This window comes from Gorilla gorilla, chromosome 3 (assembly GCF_029281585.2).
Source record: "Gorilla gorilla gorilla isolate KB3781 chromosome 3, NHGRI_mGorGor1-v2.1_pri, whole genome shotgun sequence".
NCBI classification, from domain to species: domain Eukaryota; kingdom Metazoa; phylum Chordata; class Mammalia; order Primates; family Hominidae; genus Gorilla; species Gorilla gorilla.
The window spans coordinates 136,613,409-136,638,200 of NC_073227.2; the positions used below are offsets into that span (position 1 = coordinate 136,613,409).

Below are 24,792 nucleotides of genomic sequence, written 5' to 3' on the forward strand. Positions count from 1 at the left end.
GAAGGAGGGAAACAAAGGGATATCTGGAATTCTGTGAATATTCTTTTTCTTGATCTGGGTATTGGCTTTGTGAGTATTTGGTTTGTAAGGAAAAAAATACTACACACTTTTTTTACAGTTCTGATATTGCCTATATAATAAAATAAAATGCAAAATAAACATAATAAACAACATATGAAATATAATTAGTATGATTTTATTTCAAGAAAATATAGAGGGAAAAGACTGGAAGAAGACTGAACAAAACAAAAATTGACAAATGGTATCTAATTACACTAAAGCCTTTCTGCACAGAAAAAGAAACTATCAATGAAGTAAACACGCAACATACAGGATGGGAGAATATATTTCCAAACTATAGATTTTACAAAGGTTCAATATCCAGCATCCATAAGGAATTTAAACCAATTTACAAGAAAAAAAAAACATTAAAAAGTGGGCAAATGAAAGCAACAGACACTTTTCAAAAGAAGACATACATGTGGCCAACAGGCATATGGAAAAAAGCTCAATATTACTAATTGTTAGAGGAATGCAAATCTAAACCACAGTAAGATGCCGTCTCACACCATTTAGAATGGTTATTACTGAAAAGTCAAAACAAACAAACAAACAGATGTTAGTGAGACTGCAGAGAAAGGTAACATTTATACAATATTGGTGGGAGTATAAATTAGCTCAACCATTGTGGAAGGCAATGTGGTGATTCCTCAAAGAGCTAAAAACAGAACTACCATTCAAGCCAGCTATCCAATTACTGGGTAATACCCAGTAAGGAATATCAATTACCCTCTCATAGAATATCAATTATTCTATCATAGAGAAACATGCACGTGTGTGCTCACTGCATCACTGTTCACAATAGCAAAGACATGGAATCAACATAAATGCCCATAAATGGCAGACTGATCAAAGAAAATGTGGTACATATACACCATTGAATACTATGAAGCCATAATAACAAACAAGATCATGTCTTTTGCAAGAACATGCATGGAGCTAGAGGACATTATCCTTAGCAAAGTAACACAGGAACAGGAAACCAAATACTGCATATTCTCATTTGTAAGTGGGAGTTCAATGATGAAACACATCGACACATAGAGGGCAACAACAAACACTGGGGCCTACCAGGTTGGAGGGTGGGAGTGGGAGAGAAGCAGAAAGAATAGCTATTGAGTACTAGGCTTGGTATCTGGGTAATTAAATGATCTGTACAACAGACTCCCATGACACAATTTTACCTATATAAAATCCAGCATATGTACCCTTGAACCTAAAATAAAAGTTTAAAAATAAATAAAATAAAATAAAATAAAGATAAAGTTAGAGGTTGAAAGGCCACAATTTTTTCAAATAATAAGGGCTCACTATTCAGATTATTAGCACTCTGGGAAATAAGGTCAGTAGGCATTTCAAAATTAAAATTTGAGGAAAAATGTTTGAAGTTTAATAAAAGATATCACTGGAAAAACATTTTCATATCAAAAAATAAAAACTTACCTATGATACTTAATGGTTAAAATGCAGAAAAACACAAAACTTACTTCCATAAATGATGCAAACATTCCCTACAAATTGAAAACTTTACAATGATAATAAATATTAGATATGAGTAGAATCAAATTTCCAAAAATATTTTGTAAAGAACAAAGAATTATACATACCATTATGTCTTTTAAGATTTTGTTAATATTTTTAATAATTTAGCAAATTTGTCTTATTATAAGCTAATCACACACATATACAAGTCAATTTTAGCCACTTCTTTTTTACCAGCAGCAGAGAGATATTAGATCATAGCCACACTCACACGTAACTGAAGCTTGGAATTATACCCTTTTTTAAAAAATTTATTTCATGCTGAGAAGTATGGACAAAAAGAAAATGCTAATTTTTTAAAACAAGTAGAGAATAGTTCCTTGGGAATAACCTTCTGTCTCTGCCTCTCCCATATTTTATTTAATAAAGCAGTGGTTTATAAGATGTTATTATATATACTGCAAGAAAAAAGTTGTTGCATAGTCAAATGCCTTAAATATTGGTTTATTCAAAAGTAAATACTTTGCTTACTGTATACGTTACCATCATGTGTAACATGCTGACTTAATTTTCCAAAAGGAAATTGATATATATAACGATTCCCCTAAAACTGTTTTATTGGTGAGGTAGAGTCACTTAAGATTGACAAACTTTGTATTTCCTATTGAAGTCAATAGATAAGTATTATTTTATAATGTAAAAAGATTAGAAATCCCTAGTAATTGGAGAAATCTCATTTTAAATGCATAAAAAAAGAGTGATAAAATGAGCAGGGTAGAGCTCAGGTAGTGTAAGAGATAAAAATGAACAATAGTAAAAAACTACAGGCAATAAGGTATTTATGTTGTTCAGATAAAATACTGAATGTATATTTAACCATCTACCATCCTTGCTGAATGCCAGGGATGGTGTTTTTGTCAAGATAAATTTGAAAAACAAAATCTTGGAAATTCGGGTTTTGTAACTGATAGTAGATGAAAGACTTCTTGAGGTATCTTCAGGTTTGGATCCTTTGTACTGGAATTCTTAGAGCATTTGAAAAGAAAATGTAAAAGATTACCTCAAATTTTTTCTTAGAAGGTTGCAAGGACATGGGTGAAGCTGGAAGCCATTATCCTCAGCAAACTAAAGCAGGAACAGAAAACCAAACACTGCATGTTCTCACTTATAAGTGGGAGCTGAACAATGAGAACTCATGGACACAGGGAGGGTAACAACACACTGGGGCCTGTCGAGGGATGGCACGTGATGGTCGGGGAAGCATTAGGGAAAATAGCTTATGCATGCTGGGGTTAATACCTAGGTGATGGGTTGACAGGTGCAGCAAACCACCATGGCACAGGTTTACCTATGTAACAAATCTGCACATCCTGCACATGTAACCCAGAACTTAAAATAATAATAATAATAATTTTTAAAAAGTTGTCTGGGATACTCTTTGGTATTAGCCCCAGTGTTATAACCTCATCACTCTCTGAGCTCTTTCACACAATTTATTTAATTCGCAACTTCTAAGAAAATATAATACGTTAGTCTGACTTCTTGGACTCAGAATTGTACACTATAAACATTATAAGTCCATAGGTAATGGCTATTTTTAATACTTTCCTCAAAAATGACTAGTTTAAATAAATGAAAGCATTATTCCTCATAATTGTCAACAAGAGAAGCATTATTTGTTAAGGTTCTAATGTGACTTTTAAAATTGGTTGAATAGAGTTTAATTAGTTTGCTCATTATTGTAATAATCATTCAACACACTATTGCATATATTCTTTGACATGCTCAAATTTTCACTATAATTATGGTTGATTAGACTAATTCATATCTGTTGTATTATAAATAAACACATTTAGGAAATTCAGATTTGATAATTTACTGTAAAGAATAATATCAAGATAACTAAGTGACACTGGTAGAATTACTCTTTTGCATCACAAAGAAGTATTTAATTAACATAATTAATTCTAATTATTAGTATTGGTGTAAACATTTACACATGTGGTTTTATTTCACCTGTGTTCTATATATTTATACAGCTGTGTTAGTCTTATTGAGTCAATAAATATTCAAATATTGATGACATGGGATTTGAAGACGGTTAGCCAATCTCTACTTGTTACAACTAACAATCAGATGGGGGACTAGGAACAGGAAAATTAATTCACTTGAATAAATAATTATAAAATAAGGTAAGATATAGTAATGGAGAAGAATGATTCAAAGCCAGGCACTGTCTCTTATTATTTGCAGAACTTTAATATTACGAAAGTTACCCTTATTTTACTTTATACTGTGGAAGATGCCTGGTATATATAAAGCTCCAAGAGACAATGTTAGCCATTATTGATACCATATTGAAGCTAAATAATACTATGGGTGTTCAGTGAAACATTTGGTTATCAGAAAAGGTATTGGGAGCAGATAGTGAATGCAGAATAAGAATTGGTGGGTGAAGCATGAACTGTCAATGTGAGAAAAACGCATTTAATTATGGAAGGAATGGGGTAATTTGAGATTTTTGTTTGCTTTTATATAATTTCAAATAAGGAAAGTGTTTGTGTCGGGTTTAAGTTTTAAGAATTTAAATTGGATGCTGGTTTTCATGGATTAGAGAATAAAGACAGAAAATATGAAATGACCACACACTGCAATTTCTGAATTAGATTAGGTGAAAAGCTATGTATCTGATGATAATGAAAAAAAAGAGGATAGCTGGAGAAATATTGTGAAAAGAAAAATTTACTACATGAGGTTGGACCTCTGCAAATAAAAAAACCTTAAATTAATCTTCTCAGAGAAGAAAAAAACTATGTAAATTATAACATTCTTACTGAAGCAGATCTACCTATTGTAAAAGTATTTGTATGCTACAGATATGAGCAATGCCCATCAAGAGGAGCCTAGGACACAGCCAAGACTGCAATTGTGGGTAGCTTCTACCTACTTTCATTTCATTACATTTTTAGGCTATAGATTATGCTCAATTTTTAAGCCAAAAATTATGAAATATTCTCATTGAGTACAGGAATATTATATTATGTTAAGCATCTCTAAAGATTCTAAAGAATTTGGCTAATTTCGATTGAGCTTTCAATAATGGGCGTGCTTTTTTAAAAAATCTAATATTCAAATTAGACATTTAATTGAATGTCAAGACAGATGCACTGAACTTTCTAATAAGTTGGCTCTTGATTTCAAATTTATCATCTTTTTTCTCTTAAATATTCTTCTCTGTATAAGCAAAGATTACCTTTGTTGTAATTATATTAAAAAAATCAGTGAAAGCAGCAATTTAAAAAAAATAATAAAATAAAAAGTCTAGGTTTGTTTGGTTTGGTTGGTTTTTTGCCCTTGGCATCTGTCTTCACATGAGTCACATATTTTTGATTCTTTTCATCATTTAATAGTAAATAAACATGGATATCTGGATATTGTATGAAACAAGGACAAAACTACAATGCAGAGTTCAAAAGTATCCTCAGAATTATATTTTCACCTTATCCTGTTTGTCTCTTATTCTGATATCCTGCTTACTTAGTTACCATTTCTAGAAATCCATATATTCATTTATGGAGATGGGAACATATCTCATTTCCTATTGTATTGTCAGAGCCTACCACACTCATTTACTATTGTATTGTCAGAGTCTACCACAGTACTTTATATGTGGTAAAAGTCCAAAAATATTGGATAAATATAATCATAATTAGTTAATAAGGGAAAACAGTTGCCAAGAGAACATTATTTACTTTCTATTTCAAAGGACAGGTAGTATAAAGAAAATTAAAATGAGATTCATCTAGAGTGTGTTACAGGTAAAAGCTGTTCAATTAATTAAGAACTTTAGTAACTTACAGTTTATGGTGCTATGACAATTCCTGGTATCTAGAAGAATAGACTCATCTGTTTTTATCATTGAAACGAACAAACACAAAAATAAAAACGAAGAATGTATAGCTATCTTGCCCCCCGTTCTCTTTAAGTGTGAATATGCTGAGATCAATAATGACTGAGATTAGTCGCTTCTGTATTTTATTTTTGAATACTTAGTTTAATTTTGTTTTAAAATTAATAAATCACAAAATTAAAATGAACAAGTTCATTTAACTGTCTTCCCAGGTAGTTATTATTATTATTATTATTATTATTATTACGTTTTAGTTATATGTTTAAAAGAGGAGATATTTAATATGTCAGCCTAACTGGAAAAATGTGTCTTTGGCATAGGTGATTTTCAGAACAAAAGCTCATCTTTACAAGAGCTTTTTCCTCTGCTTTGATCTTAAAAAACAGAACCTGGGTGGAGAGTGACAGAGCAGAAATATCAGATCTGTCACTCAGAAACCAATTTTCTGAGAAAGACTGGAATCGATGTAAAAATGCAATCCGTTTTCAAAGTTGGAGCCAGAGCAATCGTACTTTTCTTAAGAAGTAGAGTTCTGCTTCTCTCTAGTCTCTGCTTTCACTAATAGAAAATAGCCAAGTTCACAGCAAGCATACAGTTGAACATATAAGTTATACTGATGACACAACTCATCTTTAATTGCTTACTGAAATAACAACATCTTCTGAGTTTCCTAGAGATTTATGTATGGCACCAAGAAGCAAATACTTTAATCCAACAGATGAATTATCCACTCACTGGTGAAATTTGACTAATTCCTCTATAGGTTGGGAAAAAAACAGTTTGGAAGGACTTTCTATAAGTATAACACTTCAGTAGATGCCAGCACACAGGGCAGTTTGGTTAAGGTTTGTTTCCAAACTCCCTCTGACTTTTTCACAGAGAACTGTTCAATTTGGTTGTTTTTCCTTTTGAAGAGTTTGTGAACTTCTTTAAAGACAAACTGTGCCTCCCACATCACCAGTGGATTCCTGACAAACTGCAGTTAAACAGGCGGATAGCACTGGGACTGTCTGAACCCTTTATTTTTTTTTCAGCCTCTCTAAGGAATCAAATTTATCCTTGCAATTCAGCTTTATCATTTGGCACCAACCAATTTCATACAGACAGACATGCTGAATTTCTCTCAGACGTATTGCAAGTTCCAAAGCATTATGAAAAGGAGTTAAGACACTTGATTTGTCATGACTTATTATAAAGGACACAACTCAGGAACAGTCAAATGGGAGAGATGCACAGGGCAAGGTATGTGCGAAGGGGCATAGAGCTTTCATGACCCCTCAGGGCATGCCACCCTTCCAGAACCTTCATGTGCTCACCAACCTAGAAACTTCTATTTTTAAATGCCCTGAATATATATGCCATACAAATGATTGAAAACAACAACAACAACAACAAATCAACTCCATGGCGGTCACCACGTTAGATCTGTTGAAATGCTACAACGGGCCAGGCACGGTGGCTCAGGCCTGTAATATCAGCACTTTGGGAGGCCGAGGCGGGCGGATCACCTGACGTCAGGTGTTCCAGATCAGTCTGTTAAACATCGGGAATCCCTGTCTCCACTAAAAATACAAAAATTAGCCAGGCGTGGTGGCGCGCTCCTGTAGTCCCAGCTACTCATGAGGCTGAGGCAGGAGAATCATTTAAACGCAGGTGGCGGAAGTTGTAGTCAGCTGAAATCATGCCACTGAACTCCAGCCTGGGCGACAGAGCAAGACTCTGTCTCAGTACATGCATACATACATACATACATACATAAATACATACATACATACATACTACAACTTTATTAGTTAAAATGATAATAAGTTAGTTACACAGAATAAAAGAGGCATCTTAGTGATCCGCCTTTTGGAAACAGAAAACCCAGTTTTCTGGGGGAAATAAAGCATTCTGTATGAAGGTTTATTAAAGCATTTAGTTGACAGATTGCTTCTATAACCTTTGTTCTTGTTTGTGAGAAACATTTATAAGCCTATGCTTCTAAAATCTATAAACAGATACTCTCATTCACAATTAAAATGAGCAAGACAGATTGGTTTTAGCACACAATAGCATTTTTATGGACTCTCATTTTTTTCATGGGCCACTTAGCTGTAAATAATCCATGCAAATAGCAATTAGACCTTTCCTGGTTTATGCATATACACATAATGGTTATTCAAGTAACACAGAAATATTTCAAGCAGTTTTCTATATAAGACATGGATATTTAAAACCGTATGTTTGAAAGGTTAATTAAATGGATTTGAAATAAAGTACAAGATAATTCAGAATGGTGAATTTCTGTTTTTTTCAGGTCAGTACCTCCACATACTGTAGCAAACAAGTCAAAAACCTGTTGAATTTTCTGTTATCATCTTACAGTGTGTTTTAAATCTATACTGTTGTGTTCAATATTTTTTCTTAAGAAAAAAGATGAAGATTATATTTAACTATAGTGCAAGTATAAAAACTGTAGTATCAGCATTGATACAGTACTAGTATCTTATTTAATGACCTTACTTAATTTTTTCCTATTGTTCCATTGCTATAAGTGACAAAAATCTGGTCCTGGATCCAAGGCAAGATTTAACTTGCATTGAGTTGTTAAATTTCTTTAATCTCCCGTAATCTGGAACAATTCCTTGGATTTTTGCTGTCTTTGATATCCTTGATATTTGTGGGATGTTCATCTATTTACATATTTGTATGATGTTTCTTTATGATTAAATTCAAGTTAAACATTTTTGGCAGGGTTACCAGATGAAATATTTCATCCTTCTCTGAGCATAATGATAGGAAGCACATGATTTCTATTTGTCCCATTACTGATGAGGTTAACTTGTTTTGCTGAGTTCAGGTAGTGTGTGACTTCTGCTCTTTGATATTACTATCTTTCCATTTCTAATTAATAAGTAACTTGGGCAAGTACTATCTTGAAGTTATGACCAAGACCCATGATTTATTTTAACAGTGTGATGAAGTATCAACATAAATTTCTGGGAGGATTATGGCCATTATACAATTAACTAAAGAGACATTAAGACTCACGTTGAGTAGAGGTAAAGAGCTGTGCAGTGAAGGATCTTCAGTGACAGGAGTGAAGGCAGAGAATGTTCACAGATGCAGAGCAGTTGGAATATTTCTTGAAGAAAGGTGAGTTTTTTCTTCTGTTACTCCATTTTCTGTAAAATAGATGGCAGAGTATCAGCTTGATGCAAGAGGCAAGGAGATGTTAGAGGTTTGATGAGAGAAAACGTTCATATTGGAAGTATTTGAGAGTTCATAACCTAAGGGGAAAATAGGAGGACTGCTTAGTAGAAATTATAAATTGCGTGAGATTAAGTATCTCCATTCACGTAAAATGAAAAGAGTGAGCACAGCTGTTTCAATTTTTCCCAATTGTATACTTCTTCTTGCATACAATTGCTGAAGAGGAAATTAATTGGTTTTAATCATTAAAATTAGAGATGAGAGATTTTCCCAGCAAGTATAAGAAATGTAGAGCAGGGAAAGAAAATGATGAAGCCCTGTCTTTATGTTGGTCAAAGAAGAAAGGAAGAAAATGATAGGTGTGGTGAAGTTTAAAAACTGGTAGTGTCAGTAAATTAGATGATGCAAAGTGTTGCAACAGTATCTGGAGTGAGAATATTGGAGTAAGTAATCTTGAAAAACAGATGAATGCAGTCAGTAACTAAATGTTTTAAATAATTTTGGAAGTGAAACATTTATTGATAACTATATATATGTGTGTCTGTATACACACACACACACACGAGTGCACACATGTGCTCATACTAGTGTACCAGGGTACACTGTGGAATAGTGCAAATTAATAAGACAGGATGTGGATGATCTGATGACATTTTTATTTTTCTTGGATGAGAAGTAATATATATCCTGTCAATCTCTTCGAAACAGGGAGGAAATCTGTCTCACCAACTCACCTGCCTGTTTTGTAGTTGACTGAGTGACAGAATATATATCCATCATCTAATAGTACTCAGGGAAGCATTATCCTGAAGCTATAACCAAAATTGTGCTATTATTCTTATTTATCATAATTATTATTCCATGTCTACAGAATGTTTGTTGAAATCTTCCATTTGGAGTCAGGAAAAGTTCTTCTGTTGTCATTCCTGTGTAGCCTGAAGTTAGTCACCTTTGTAAAAACTAGGAGAAGACTATTTATCCACTGGCCGCTACAGTTTCTTCTATTCCACACCCATAAAATATTAGCATAGTGATCATGGCAAACCCCCAATATAAAAAAGAGATACTCAATTGTGTCAATAATTGAGAGAATAAACATGTAATAAATAAAAGTGTGTTATTCTAATAACTGTTTTTGTCTTATTTAATTTTGGCTGCCATAACAAAGCATCGTAGACTACATGGCTTATAAACAATAGGAATTTATTTCTGAGTTCTAGAGTCTAGAAGTCTGAGATCAGGGCACCAGCATGGTCAGGTTCTGCTGAGGGTCCTCTTCTGGACTATAGATTGCAGAATTCTCATTGTATATTTATTGTATCCTCTTGTGGCAGAAAGAAGGCTCGAGAATTCTCTTTATTTTTTTTTTAATAGAGACATTAGTGCCATTCATGTGGGCACCACCATACCAAGTAATTTCTTTCCAAAGACTTCATCTTCTAAAACGATCACATTGGGGATTTGGATTTCAATATATAAATTCCAAGGTGACACAATTGTTCAGGCCACTGCAGTTAACATAATTTTTTATTTAGAAATTTAATTGCACTCTTTGAAATATTTAAGAAGAAATATGAGAAGAAAGAATACGCCCATAGTAATGCATTTTAGTGAAGATTAAAACTGTTATTAAATAGCAGAATGGAGAAGTAGATTGTGTAATGCCAGGGGGCAATGGAATAAATAAACTATAGCTATTTTCACAACATCGATAAATTTCACAAATGTTCATATGGAAATGTACACAAGTCATAAGTATGCGGCTTAGTGAATTATTACAGTGTAGAATGGAAGATTGCCTCACCAATTAAGAAAGAATAAGTAAAAAAGGATATTTGAATTATTGCAAAGTAAATATTTAATGAAGTAACACATTTTCCCAGTGAGAGAGGAAAAGACATAGAAAGTGATGAAAAGAAAGATGAGATAAGTAGGTACTCCATACATTTTACTTGGGGATATACCCATATACCCATAGATGATAATGGGTTAGCTAGTCACCAGCAACCAGTTCTTTAGATGTTCACAGCCTATGACTCAGCAATCTCACTTCCAGGAACAGATTTTGTAGATATATTTGCACATAATTTTTAAAATAATAGCAAAGTAAACTATATATATAATATATAAGTTTATATATAAAGTGTATATAATAGTTTATTTTGCTATTATGACCTTCATATCTATTAATCGTGTAATAATTGAATAAATGATATATATGGAAAAATAAAATAGCTCTCTTAAGAAACACACATAAAATGTGAAATATGTTGCATTTTGTAAAGTGTATATGACATGTTTAATTGTGTGCTTTATACTTTCAATTTGTATTTGATGAATTATATATTGTTTTCTTGTTCAATAATAGATGAACAATTTAGACTTTCTTTTATTTCCAAAGAACATACTGTAGCATTTATTTCTCAAAGCATTCATTTTTATCTGTCTTAATTTATTAGTATCTTTAGTGTAAGTAATACCTTTCTTTTAGGTAAGTTATGCCTCTTTTACATAAATAAAAACCTCTTTATTTTTGAAAACTCTCCTATTTTCTGAGTTACATGTTTATTTTATTTACTTGGTTTTTAATTATTTTCTTAAACAATTTTTAACATACATTTTTATTAAGATGGAGTATCACTCCGTCTTAATAAAATTAATTAGCTCTTAATTTGTTGTTAAATGTTAAGTATATCTTATGTAGGAAGCATGTATTTTGTTTTTTTAAAATTTGTCCAGTATCTCAGCTCTTTAATTGTTATATTTAATTAATGTATTTCAATATAATTAATATGATTGTTGTGGTGGGGACTGTTAAGACCACACCCAGGTTTGATAATTCACAAAGAGGATTCATAGGACTTAGAATATAGTCATACTCATGGCTATTACTAATTACGGTGAAAAGATACAAAGCAAAATCAGCAACATGAATAGATGCAGGATAGAGTCTAGAGGAGAACAGGTGCAGCTTACAAAGAGTATTCACCTACTGGAGTTACACAATGCATGCTCAATTCCTCCAACAAATGTTGTGACACCATGTGTTGTAGAGACTCAATGTCCACAGTTTTATTAGGGTCTAGTCATGTAAAACCCTATTCCTAGCACATATGAAATATCAGACTTGCAGAAAGAAATTAGATGTTCAGTATAAGCCATATAGTTTTTACAAGTATTTTAGGCAGGGTGAGCCACTCTTTTCAGTTCTGAGAATAGTAGGAACTATCCCAAAATCCAGGTTCCCAGATGCCAGACAAAAGGCAACTTCACCAGCAGGTCTTTATAAGCACAGCAACCTCAGGCTTTCTATGTTACCCCTTTCTAAGCAGCCATACCTTTGGCCCTTGGCCAAAGTTTCCTTACAGCACGGCCTCTTTTCCAGATTGCATATTACTATGATTTTAGTTTGATTATTTAAGTAATCAAATTTACAGGATTATTTCACTCTTAAGAGATTACAGCATGCTGCCACATGAGAAATGCCCCAACAATTTTGAGACAACACATAAAATAGCTAAGAGCATTTGTAATCTTCCCCAGGCAAGGGTGAATAACAAAACTTCCAAAATTTCTCAGTGGCTTTACAATAATAATGATATTTTTCACTTATGTCACCTTTTGGCAGCTAAGAGTAAGCTGCAGTTCTTTGCTTCTGCATCTATTTAGCTTATCTGTATGTCTTCTTCTCTCTTAGGCCCTAACTGAAAGATCAGTGGTTACAAGTGTAACAAGATGAAAAAGCAAGAGAGCAGGCAAAAACCAGCTGTGGCTCTAAAATCTGTTGTAGTTATCACTTCTGTTCACATGCCATTGGCTAAATCAAGTTACATGGTGAAGCCCAGCACTAATTCTGGAAGGAGGCATACTCTTCCCACTGGAGAAGGCTGTATCACACGACAAAAGAAAGGAAGGTCAATCTTTCTGAGAAAAGAATGAGTGAATAAATGGGAACTGTTATACCTTTAATATTTACTGTTTCCACGTGATGGTCCAAATGCTTTATATATGTTATGAGGAATTATTTAGCTTATTTCAAAGAAAAGCAAAGTTCAATATAATTCTTCCTGAAATATTTAATAATGAGATTCAGTTAATTCAGTTGTGCCTGAAATTTTTAATCTATCAATGTAATATTCAGCAATTTATATCGCAAAAGAATATGCACTTAGACTTTAGAGATTTTAGTATAACCTCAAATATATTTATAGACTTTACTAAAGTTACATATATTCTGTTCATTTCACTATTTTTTTACACACACATACATATATACTGATCATAAACTTATTCAGCCACATTGGTGGCTATATGCTATAATTGTATCTATGAGAAAATATGTTGTTCATCACAGCAAAATATGAAAGCTATTACATGCTGCTACAGACTGAAAACTTTACTTGATGATGTGTGGCTATGAGTAATAGAAACAACGTTAACTACAGCAATATATTTGTTTATGAAAATACAGAATATTTTATATAGGATCTAGAAATGTAATATTATGTTTATTTATATTTCAAGTTCTTTATCTATAAAATAATCATTTAAATTTTATGGGATTTCATGTAAGTTAAACTAATTTGTAGAAAGCATTTGGATCATTGTATGAAAATAGTACATATTTAGCATCAATGTGTGCATTTTTATTTTATCCACATGAAATACAGCAAAACTTAAGGAAAATACCAACATTTTCTTGATTACATAGTATTTACTTAGTATTATTAAAGATATTTATCTTGAATATTAACATTTTAAGCACACAGTTCAATATCAAAAGTTTCTCTAAGTTTTCACAACATTTGACAAGGGATTTTGGACAGTTGAAGGAAGATAAATATTGGCTTGGAAATAAAAAATGAGCTTGAAAGATAGAAAAACTTAAATGTATGGGACTTTGTAATTGACTATATAGCAAAGAAAGTCAATGATAACTTGAAATATTATGGCTGTACATAGAATGGAGGATAATGGTGCAACAGAGATAAGAAATAAAGTAGAAGAAAAGATTTAGTGGAAAATTCAAGATTTGAATTTTACTAGTTCAAAATGATGACAAAAACCTAATTTTTAAAGTTTTAAGTAAATGTGCATTAGCCACAGAAACTATGCTCAGTGCAATCCTATTAAGACACAAGTATCTGCCTTTTAAGGATACATATTCTTGCATTAATACAAAAATTGATACCACTGACGTAAAAGTGAAACAAAAATCTTGGGATTCGACTTGTTATCAATGTCTATCAGATTTAATAAGGACACCAAAATTTGTAAGAAGTCATTTCCCTATTAATCCAGATTTGCATTTTAATAGAGAGAAGTAAAAGAAACTTCATACAGATAATATATCATAATATATTATCTGACGATATAATCTGATTATATGTGATTAACAGAGAATATTTTTTCTCACTCTTTGGATTTTTATTTTCTGTCTCTCTCCACCATTCTTATGCTAAGTTCTAGAAAATTAAATTAATTTCATTATGGCTCAAGATGCAAACTATCTTAAGTACTAACTTTAAATATGAATTAAAATTTGCCTTGATATTCATTACCAGGGGAGGTTTCCTACATCTGGTCCTAACTGTTTGAATCAACTCCTGATTTCCCCTGGTTTTCCTTGATCCAAGACAAACATGCCTAGGTGCTATAGGTTACTCTTTTTGATGACTTAAAAATATAATATTTTGGTGAAATTAACTTCCGATATTTTAAAAATTATCATCATGTTTAGATAGTTGGAGAGCATTAAACTTATCTATTGTCATTAATTTCATGGAAATGAATTTGGGAAATTATCTGATAACCTAAGGATGCCACTGTTGGAAAGCACTTGACTCTTCTCTGATAAAAAGTTAATTAAAACATCATTCTGCTAGCATGTTTGGCTCTCTTTGATGTTCACATAATTACATTATTTGGATATGATCAGATTATATGCAAAAAACAGAGGTAGGCAAGTTAGAAGATTAGAAAAACAATTTAAACAACTTGAGTCAGAACTTTTTGTAGGGTAATTTCCCATGCTTAATCTGATTTCCAGCAATTCTTATATAATGAATTCATTTGAAATTTTCTAAGAGGTTTGAGCAGATTTTCTTCTTTGATAAGGCCTATTAATGTGAAAGTGAACATGACAAATGGCCTTTGCTATACATCTGACTTCAAGCAGCCAATTTTGTAACCTTGAAAATCTGTCAGGGAAAGCACCAGATAAAAGAAAAATAAACTTAGATTCATGAGGAAAAGAGAAAAAACACTGTAAATAACTCTTGTAGTTATCACTTATCAAACTACTATATGTATCCCAAATACTAGATTATATGTATACGTCTACTGCTTCAGTAATTACTACTTAAGAAAGATTAATGCAGAAAGAAAAGTCAAACAGAACAAATTGAAGGTACAAATAATATTCAACTTAAAGGAGCACATTTTTGCATAACAAAATAAGATTCTCAGTATATTTTTAAATGAAATTAATTTACTGAGTTGTTAAATTTGTGCAAATTAATATTTCTCGAAAACAGCATTTATTAAACATAAAAAATTATGTTTTACTTTAGAATAAGCACAAGATAAGTTTATCTTTTTAAAGTATATAGTATGAAATTGTATTATTTACTGAAGGTTTTTTCTGACTATAAAATACACTATTTAGATAAATAACCATGCTAGTATACCAACTGTTACCATTACAAGCTGTTTCAAAGAGAAATTACTTTTTCTAAGTTAATCATTACAAACATATGCTAGCAAAGCAAAATAAGTGCCAAATAAGATTTTACATTTTAAGCCAAAACAGGAATACACTTTAAAAATAACCCTCAAAGTTATTTTAAATAGCCCACTTTACACTCACATGATTTTGCCTTTGGGAAGACACAAGATGGAAAGTATCTTCCTAAACACACACACACACACACACACACACACACACACACACACGTTGTTTTAGGCAGATGTTTTTGCAGAGGCAAGGGAAGAGAGGAAGATTTAGGATGTGCTCTGGCCAAGCAGCTCAAAAATTACTCTATCACAGATGAATAAGCATCCCTACCAAACACACTGTCACCGTCCTTCTAGGTCTGTGTAATAGATAATAAAAAAACATCTGTCCATTGCAGTAATTTGCCAAGAGCACAGCCTAACATATTATTTCCTTTTACTAACTTAAAAATGAAATAATAAACAGTATTCATGAACAAAGTTTATTATTTTCTGCAATGTTTGAAATGAAGTGTTCTATGACTAACTTGACAAAATAAGTTATGGAAATAATAAATTTTGTGGTTTATAATGAAAAAACAAAATGCCTGTTTTTGACTCCTTCAAAAAAGAACAACAAGAAAAAAAAACAAAACTAAGATTAGTTTTGATTACTCTTTCATATCTACTTTTCTTTAAAAAAGTCAATAAACTTTTTTTTTTCAGATCAGTTTCAGGGTTAAAGAAAAATTGGGCAGAAAGTAGAAAGAGTTCCGTATACTTTCTGTCCTACTGCCCTTAGTTTTCCCTATCATTGATACCTTGCATTGGTGTGACACATTTGTTACAATTGAAACAACAGTGGACGGGCGGGCCCGGTAGCTCACGCCTGTAATCTCAGCACTTTGGGAAGCCGAGGTGGGCGGATCACCTGAGGTCAGGAGTTCGAGACCAGACTGATCAACATGGTGAAACCCTGTCTCTACTAAAAATACAAAAATTAGCCAGGTGTGGTGGTGCAGACCTGTAGTCCCAACTACTTGGGAGGCTGAGGCAGGAGAATTGCTTGAACTCGGAGGCGGAAGTTGCAGTGAGCCAAGATCATGTCACTGCACTCCAGCCTGGGCGACAGAGCAAGACTCTGGCAAAAAAAAAAAAAAAAAAAAAAGGACTGACACTATAGATGTTATAACTAATATCTATAGCTTCTATTATGGTTCACTCTTTGTGTTGTAACACATCTATGGGTTTTGCCAAATACATAATATCACATAGCCGCCATAACAGTATCATTAAAAATTCAAATTTTTATTACAGTGTTATACACAGTACATAGAGTGTTATTGCTCTTAAAACTCCCTGACTTAATCTATTCATCCCTCTCTCTCAACCTCTCAACCCCTGGCAACTATGGATATTTTTATTGTCTGTAACTTCACCTTTCCCAGAATGTCATACATTATGTAGCCTTGGAATGGTACACTAAGTACTCCTCAGATTGGCTTCTTTCACTTATTAATATGAATTTAAGGTTACTTTGTGTATTTTTGTGGCTTGATGGCTCATTTCTTTTTGTCACTAAATTTTGATAGAGGTATACACCTGCGAAGCCATTAACACAATCATGAAAATTGGCATAGTCATCAGTCCCAAAAGTTTTTTGTCATATTTTAAAATTAATATACTATTTTTGAGAAGTTTTAGTGTTGTGTATTTGTTACAATTATTGAGCCAAATTAGATACATTACTTTTATTATTATTATTATTATGTGAGATGGAGTTTTGCTCTTGTCGCTCAGGCTGGAGTGCAATGTCACAATCTCAGTTCACTGCAACCTCTGCCTCTCGGATTCAAGCAATTCTACTGCCTCAGCCTCCCGAGTAGCTGGGATTACAGGTGTGCACCACAATGCCCAGCAAATTTTTGTATTTTTAGTAGAGACGGGGTTTCACCATGTTGGCCAGGCTGGTCTCGAACTCCTGACCTCAGGCGATCCTCCGACCTCGGCCTCCCAAAGTGCTGGGATTACAGGTGTGAGCCACCGTGCCCAGGCTACTTTGAGTTAATTGTAATGAAAGTTTTAAGGTCCATGTTTAGATTCTTTTTTTTTTTTTGCATGTGGATGTCCAGTTGTTTCAGCATCATTTGATAAAAAGATTAGTTTTTCGTTATTGATCACTTTTGCTTCTTTGTCAAAGATTGGTTGACTATATTTATTTGAGTTTATTTTGTGGCTATCTGTTCTATTCCATTGATCTATTTGTTTACTTATTTATTTATTTTTTTTGCCAATGCAACACAGTCTTAATTACAATAGTTTTATAACAAAACTGAAGTACAGTAGCTTTAGTCCTCAAACTTTGCTCTTCTTCACTATCATCTTGGCTATTTTTAGACTTTTGCTTCCGTATAAATTGTAGGATCAGTTTATCAATGTCTACAAACTAATGTGCTGGAATTATGAGTAGGGATTCCTGGAATTGGTGGGTCAGGATGGAAATAACTAACTTATTAACAATATTGAATCTTATTATCTATGTGCATGCAATATCTTTCTATTAATTTAGGTATTCTGTGATTCTTTCATCAGAGTTTTGTAGTTTTCCTCATTGAAAACTGGTACACATTTTGTTAGACTTATACCTATTATATTATTTGTTGGTGCTAATGTAAATGGTGTTATGTTTAAATTTCAAATTTTCATTATTCTGATCATGTCAATAGATGCAGAAAAAGTATTTCACAAAATCTGACAATCGTTTATGGTGAAAACACTCAGGAAACTAGAAATGGAGGGGAAGTTTGAAAACTTGACAAAGAGTATCTCCAAAAATAATTCTACAGCTAACATCATACTTAAAGCTGAGTACAATGGACCAAATACTCATGACCTCCAAAAATTTGTACGTTGAAATCCTAATTCCTGAGGTAACGATATTGGGAGGCAGGGCCTTTGGAAAGTTATTAGGTCATGAGGGCTGAGTCTTCATAAATAGGATTAGTTCCCTTATAAAAGAAGCCCAAGGGAGTCCTCTCACCCCTTCTACCATGTGAGAACACAGTGAGAAGGTACCATCTATGAATCAGAAAGTGGCCCATCACCAAACACAAAATCTGCTGATGTTTTCATCTTAGGCTTACCACTTCCAGAAGTGTGGGAAATAAATTTCTGTTGTTCATTAGCTACGTGCTTTGGCATTTTGCTATAGAATTTTATGGCATTTTGTTCTAGAAGCCTGAATGGACCAAGATAGTAAGAAACTAAATGTTTTCTCATTAAGATCAGGTACGAAAAAAAAAACGTCCCCCCCGGTCACTTTTTTAAAAGATCATTGAAATTTATAACTAATACAATAAGACAAGAAAAGAAAAACATAAGATATACAGAATAGAAAGGATGAATAAAACATCTTTGTCCACAGTTAACATATTTGTCTAGGTAGAAAATCCTAAAGAATCAACAAAAAATTCTCCTAGAAATAATAATAACTATAATAAGATTTCAGGATAAAAGGTTAACATTAAAAAGTCAACCACTTTTATATATACTGGCAATATGTAAGTGGAATTTGAATTACACACCCAATACTATTTAAAATTAGCAGCCCCCAAAATAAAATACTTAGGTATAAATCTAACAAAATATGTATAACACATATATGAAGATAACCATTAACTCTGATGAGTGTAATCAAAGACAAACTAAATATTTAAAAATATATTATATGTTCTTGGACAAAAAGACTCAAATTGTCAAGACATCAGTTCTTCCCATCTTGATCTACAGATTCAATGTAATCTCAATCAAAACCCCAAAGAGTTATTTTGTGGATGTCAATAAATTAATTCTGAAGTTTATTGAAAGGCAAAATACCCAGAATAGCCAACACAACATTGAAGGAGAAGAACAAAGTTGGAGGATTGACATTACTCAACGTTAAACTTATTATAAATATGCAGTCATGAAGATAGTGTGATATTGACAAATTAATAGATAAATAGATCTCAAAACAGAATAGAAAGCACAGAAATAGACCAACTGATCTTTAACAAAAGAGCAAAGGCAGTACAATAAAACAAATATAGTATTTTCAACAAGTAATGCTGGAGCAACTGGATATCCATATGCTAAACAAAATTAATCTAGACATAGACATTACACTCATTATAAAACTGACTCAAAATGGATTACAAACTAAATGTAAAATGCAAAACTATAAAACTCCTAGAAGCTAACATAAGAGAAAACTTAGATGACCCTTGGCATGGTGGTAAATTTCTAGCTACAACACCAGAAGCACAATCTATGAAAAAAAATTGATAAACTGCACTTTATTATAAACATCTGAAATTTATGCTCTGTGAATGACCATGTCATGAGAATAAGAAGACAAGCTACAGACTGGAAGAAAGCATTTGCAAAACACACATCTGATAAGATATTCATATACGATGAACTCTTAACTCAAAATAAGAAAACAAGCTACCTGATTAAAACTGGGCCAAAGATCTTAAGAGACACCTGACTCAAAAAGACATACAGACGATTAGTAAGCTTATAAAAACATGCTTTATACCCTATGTCATCAGAAAATGAAAATTTAAACCACTTTGAGATAACACTACACATCCATTAGAATGGTAGGTACCAAAACCTAGAACACTAACACCACCAAATGCTGGTATCCACACCTATAGAATGTATAAAACCAAGAGTAAACTCTAAATTCAACTATGGACATGGGGTGATTATGATGTGTTAATGTAGGTATATCAATTGTAGAAGATGTACCATCCTAGTGGGGATAATGACAATAGAGTAAGCTATGCATGTGTGGGGACAGGGCTATATGGGAAATCTCTGTATTTCCTTCTGATTTTTTTTCTGCAAGTCTAACACCACTTGGAAAAAAATGTCTTAAGAAAATTTTAATTGCTCATTACTAAAATGTAAGAAAGCAATTGACTTTGTATACTAACATTGCATCCTACAACCTTGCTATAATTTCTTATTAGTTCAAGCAGTTTTGTTGTTGTGCATTCTTCAGGATTTTTTATATAGACTGTCATGTCATCTGCAAGCAAAGCCAGCTTTATTTTTCTTTCCTAAACTGTATATAATACTTAACTTTTATTTACTCTTTTCTTATTGCATTAGGCAGAACTTCAGTACAATGTTGAATAGATGTATGCTGTTAGCTCTACTTTTTTGGTAGATGATATTATTTATCGATTTGAGGGATACTTCCTCTAGTCCTAATTTACTGACAGCATTTATCATGGATGAGTGAAATAATTTTTCTGCATCTATTGGTACAATCATATGATTTTTCCTCTTAGCCTGTTGATATGATGGATTACACATTAATTTATTTTCAAATGTTGAACAAGTTTTGCATCTCTGGAATAAATCTCATTTGGTCTTAGTGTATAATCTTTAATGCACGGATAACTTTGATTTGCTAATAAATTTTTGAAGATTTTTGCACTTATGTTCATGAGAAATATGGTCTGTAGTTTTCTATTCTTGTAATGTCTTTGTCTGGGTTTGGAATTAATACTGGCCTTACAGAAATAATTACGAAGTGTTGTCTCTGCTTCTATTCTATGGAGAAGATTGTAGAAAATTATTATCATTTCTTTCATTAATGATTGATAGAATTCCCAAGTGAACAATTCTGGGACTGGTACTTTCTGTTTGAAAAGGTTATTAATTAATGATTCAGTTTCTTTAAAATATATATAGGTTCATTTATTCAGAGGATCTCTATGTCATTGTGTGAGTTTTGGTAGATTTTGTCTTTCAAAAATTTATTTCATCTAAGCTATCAAATTGTAAGGCAGAGAGTTGCTCATAGTATTTCTTTATTATCCTTTTAATGTCCGTGAGGATCAGTTTCATTAGCCCTTTCTTCAATTCTGATATTAATAATTTGGGTCTTTACTCTTTTTCTTCATTAGCAGGGCTCGAGGCTTATCAATTTCATTGATCAACAGTTATACTTTTAGTATTATGTTTTACTTATGATTTTTATGATATTCATAGCTACAATTGAGATGGTGATGCATACCCTATAGAATACACAGAAAATGTTGTAGATTTATAAGAAAATCCCAGGTAGTGGGATTTCAACTAAATTGGAAAAAAATTATAATCTTTAGACAGAAAATGACATGAATCTACTGGTTATATTTTTCAAAGTGCATTTTCTTACATTGAATATAATTAATTGTATAAAGAATCTGTACTGATTGCAATGTAATCCGTGGAAATTTTGTTATTTAAATACAGATAAATTTTAAAATTTAAATTTTATATTAACATATGGAGTACTGAAAGTGTAAGCTATCTTTCAAAATTTACCCCATTCTCTCAGATAGATATGATCAAAAATTTCCATTATGAGAGGAGATCTCCCAGAAACATGCCCTAAAATAAAATTTAAATAAAAGTAATTTACTTTGAAAGTGATATTTGAAAGATCTAAAAGTAGAGTCTAGAAGTGAGACAGGGCAGGGAAGAATGCTAAGACAGGTTGCATGGAAAAGCAAGTTATCATTATGTCAAGTAAGGCTTACTCATGCCAAGGACATCTGGGACTGATTAGACAAACCCTGTGAGTTTCCCCACCTTAAGCACGAAGAGGCTGGGGTTCACCATTGAGGACTTCTTCTGAGGATATTAATACTCTGATACTCCAGACCTATCTCATGCATGGGCTGAGCAAAGCCCACCGGCTAATAGTCACTGGTGTTGGCAATAAGAAGCCCATAACATGGTTGAAAAAAATAGGTACAAAGTAGTGTAGATAAGGCACTGATAGTGTCTGCTACAATCTACCCCTTGAACCACTAAGATCTACTGGTGATACTTCATGTTGACATTAAGGACACTGATTCTTTCAGGTGATGGCTGGTTATAATTTCTAAAATAACCTTATAAAAGGAAAAAAAATGAAGAGTAGTTAGATAAGCTACAGTTCTCACTGCCATAGCTCACCTCTAAACCAAAATTGGTATTTATCATCACCCTCCTCCACAATCATTCTAGATTTGCTTTACATTTGGCCAGGATTTCTGATCATCAAGTTTGCTTGTCTGGTGTCTCAAGCTACATGTATACAATTAAGATGTTTAAACAACTGATTACTCGGCCGGGCTCTGTCCGTGATTATTGGTTCAGTGCTTCCTGTGCAACAGATGCTGCTCGGTGGGCAGTGATGTAAGAAATAAAGCTGTGGGCCTGGTGGCTCATGCCTGTATTCTCACCACGTTGGGAGGCCGAGGCAGATCACTTGAGGTCAGGAGTTCAAGACCAGCCTGGCAGACATGGTGAAACCCCGTCTCTACTAAAAATACAAAAATGTGCTTGGCATTGTGGTGCGCACCTGTAATCCCAGCTACTTGGGAGGCTGAGTCAGTAGAATTTCTTGACTCAAGGAGGCAGAGTTTGCCAGCCAAAATGGTGAAACCCCATCTCTACTAAAAATACAACAATTAGCCGCACGTGGTGGCAGGCACCTGTAATCCCAGCTACTAGGTGGCTGAAGCAAGGGAATCACTTGTGCCTGGGAGGCAGAGGTTGCAGTGAGCCGAGATCACGCCACTGCACTCCAGCCTGGGTGACAGAGCAAGACTCTGTCTTAACAACAACAACAAAAAAAGTAGAGAGAGCGTGAGCTGGGAATGAATAGTGTTCCTCAGAGTCCATCTACCTGCCTTTCCTCCAGATTTTTTTTGTTTCCAGTTTTCCAGTCTCACATTTTCCAGACCCCTTGTCATCAGTCCAAATTATGTGCTACTATGAGAAAAATCTCTTCCTATATCTAAATTTATGGAGTTCAGTTCCTGGTAATATATCTCTTCATCAATGCCTTTTAGGACTACCCTAAGAGGAGCTGTAGCAAGGTACTATATTGTTCAGAGTTCTCCAGAGCAACAGAACAGAGAGAGAGGGAGAAAGAGAGAAAGAGAGAGAGAGATTATTATTTCAGAAACTAGTAACACGATTGTGGAGGCTTGGTAAATCCAAAATTTTCAAGGTAGGATGGCAGACTGGAGATCGTGGGAAGAGTTGCAGTTCAAAGTCTGAAAATAATCTGCTGGCAGCATCTCCTCTTTCTCAGGGGAGGTCAGTCTGTTCTATTAAGACTTTCAACTGATCAGATGGGGCTCACCCTCATTATAGAGGATGATCAACTTTACTCAAAGTCCACCAATTTAAGCGTTAATCTCATTCAGAAAACACCTTCATAGAAGCATCAGAATAATGTTTGATGAGATATCTGGGCACTACTGTATTGTCAAGTTGACAAAATATTAATCATCACAGGCACCAATATACCTAGCACATCCTTCACTATCAGTTCTTCATAGAAAATCACTCAGATTCTACTGATACAAACAGGAAGAGAGGAACTGAAGCAAGGAAGGTAAATGACAATTAACTCAACAATACTGACTGTTCCTATTGACACTAGGGGTGCCATTTCCACACCACCATTTCCTGCTACTTCTTTTACTTGCCCTTTCTGGGCCTGCTCAGAACCAACCCTGAATATGCCATCTCCATCACGTAAAGTATTTGAACTATCCTCATCCAACATTTGGGTTTGATGGATCTGACAACACTCAACTCATGTCAAGCAGCTTCAACAGAATCATAGTCACCTGACATCCTACAGTCAGGCATTCAATCTCCATGAGGTATCAGCAGTATTCTGGAAGCTGCTTTTTAAATTATAAAAAGTTTTCTTTTGAAGATAGCATAACCTAGGGTTTTATGCTATGATTTCTTTATTGAGGATTGTCAGAGACTCCATGCATCATCCTTATGACACAGATAACACTATATGGCTTCGACCAGGTCACATGACCCACAAGTTAGAGCTAACTGAACTTCAGGCTAAACCTAGAGCATTATCCTCTCTTTCTATAGGTTCCACTTAAAACTGCCAGCCTTCCAAAATCCAGGCAGTACTTTAAATGGGACATTTGCTGTTTCCACATTCTAAAGCAGCCTATCAAGTTCTATGCTCCTTTGTTTTGATAAGAAGTACAGCATGTATTAACTTTTAATTCAAACTGGAGGACAGACATGCCCAAGCATATGCAAGAAAAATTGATCCCTTAAAACTTTTGATGTGGCAGATCTATGAAAATCTGTACAGATGATCTCTCACTGTCTTGTTTACATGCATCTTATCAGGAGAGGACATCCAAATTATTTACTTCTTACTCTCAAGCCAAATTAACCAAATTCCATCATTATAATAGACCAGTGCATTTTTCATTATTATGTCAAGATGGTTAAATCCCCTTTCTTTTATGTTGATAGAGAACAAAAGGGTTTACTTTGTCCTGGGGAAAGGCCTTGGGTGACTGCAAACTACTTTGTCTTCAATTTTGATGAAAATCAAAAGAAACATA

At 33.4% G+C, this 24,792-nt stretch overlaps 2 long non-coding RNA genes and 1 pseudogene across 3 annotated transcripts in view; 1 reads left to right on the forward strand and 2 right to left on the reverse strand.

Moving 5' to 3' along the window:
• LOC129532889 (uncharacterized) overlaps nt 1–24,792 on the forward strand; it is a 276,178-nt gene that overhangs the window by 233,149 nt on the left and 18,237 nt on the right. The window contains exons 2-3 of one of the 2 annotated variants that reach the window (XR_010133464.1): nt 8,409–8,590; nt 9,519–9,969. This is a non-coding gene — a long non-coding RNA (uncharacterized lncRNA). Of the gene's footprint in view, nt 1–8,408; nt 8,591–9,518; nt 9,970–24,792 lie in introns of those variants that run through there. The other variant, XR_010133465.1, reaches the window with a different exon arrangement.
• Nucleotides 1–24,792, reverse strand: part of LOC129532888 (uncharacterized) — a 305,741-nt gene that overhangs the window by 199,109 nt on the left and 81,840 nt on the right. Inside the window, exon 3 of the long non-coding RNA XR_008678802.2 lies at nt 8,486–8,619. This is a non-coding gene — a long non-coding RNA (uncharacterized lncRNA). The remainder of the gene's footprint in view (nt 1–8,485; nt 8,620–24,792) is intronic.
• On the reverse strand, nt 5,970–7,767 carry LOC101140870 (tetratricopeptide repeat protein 39C-like; annotated as a pseudogene).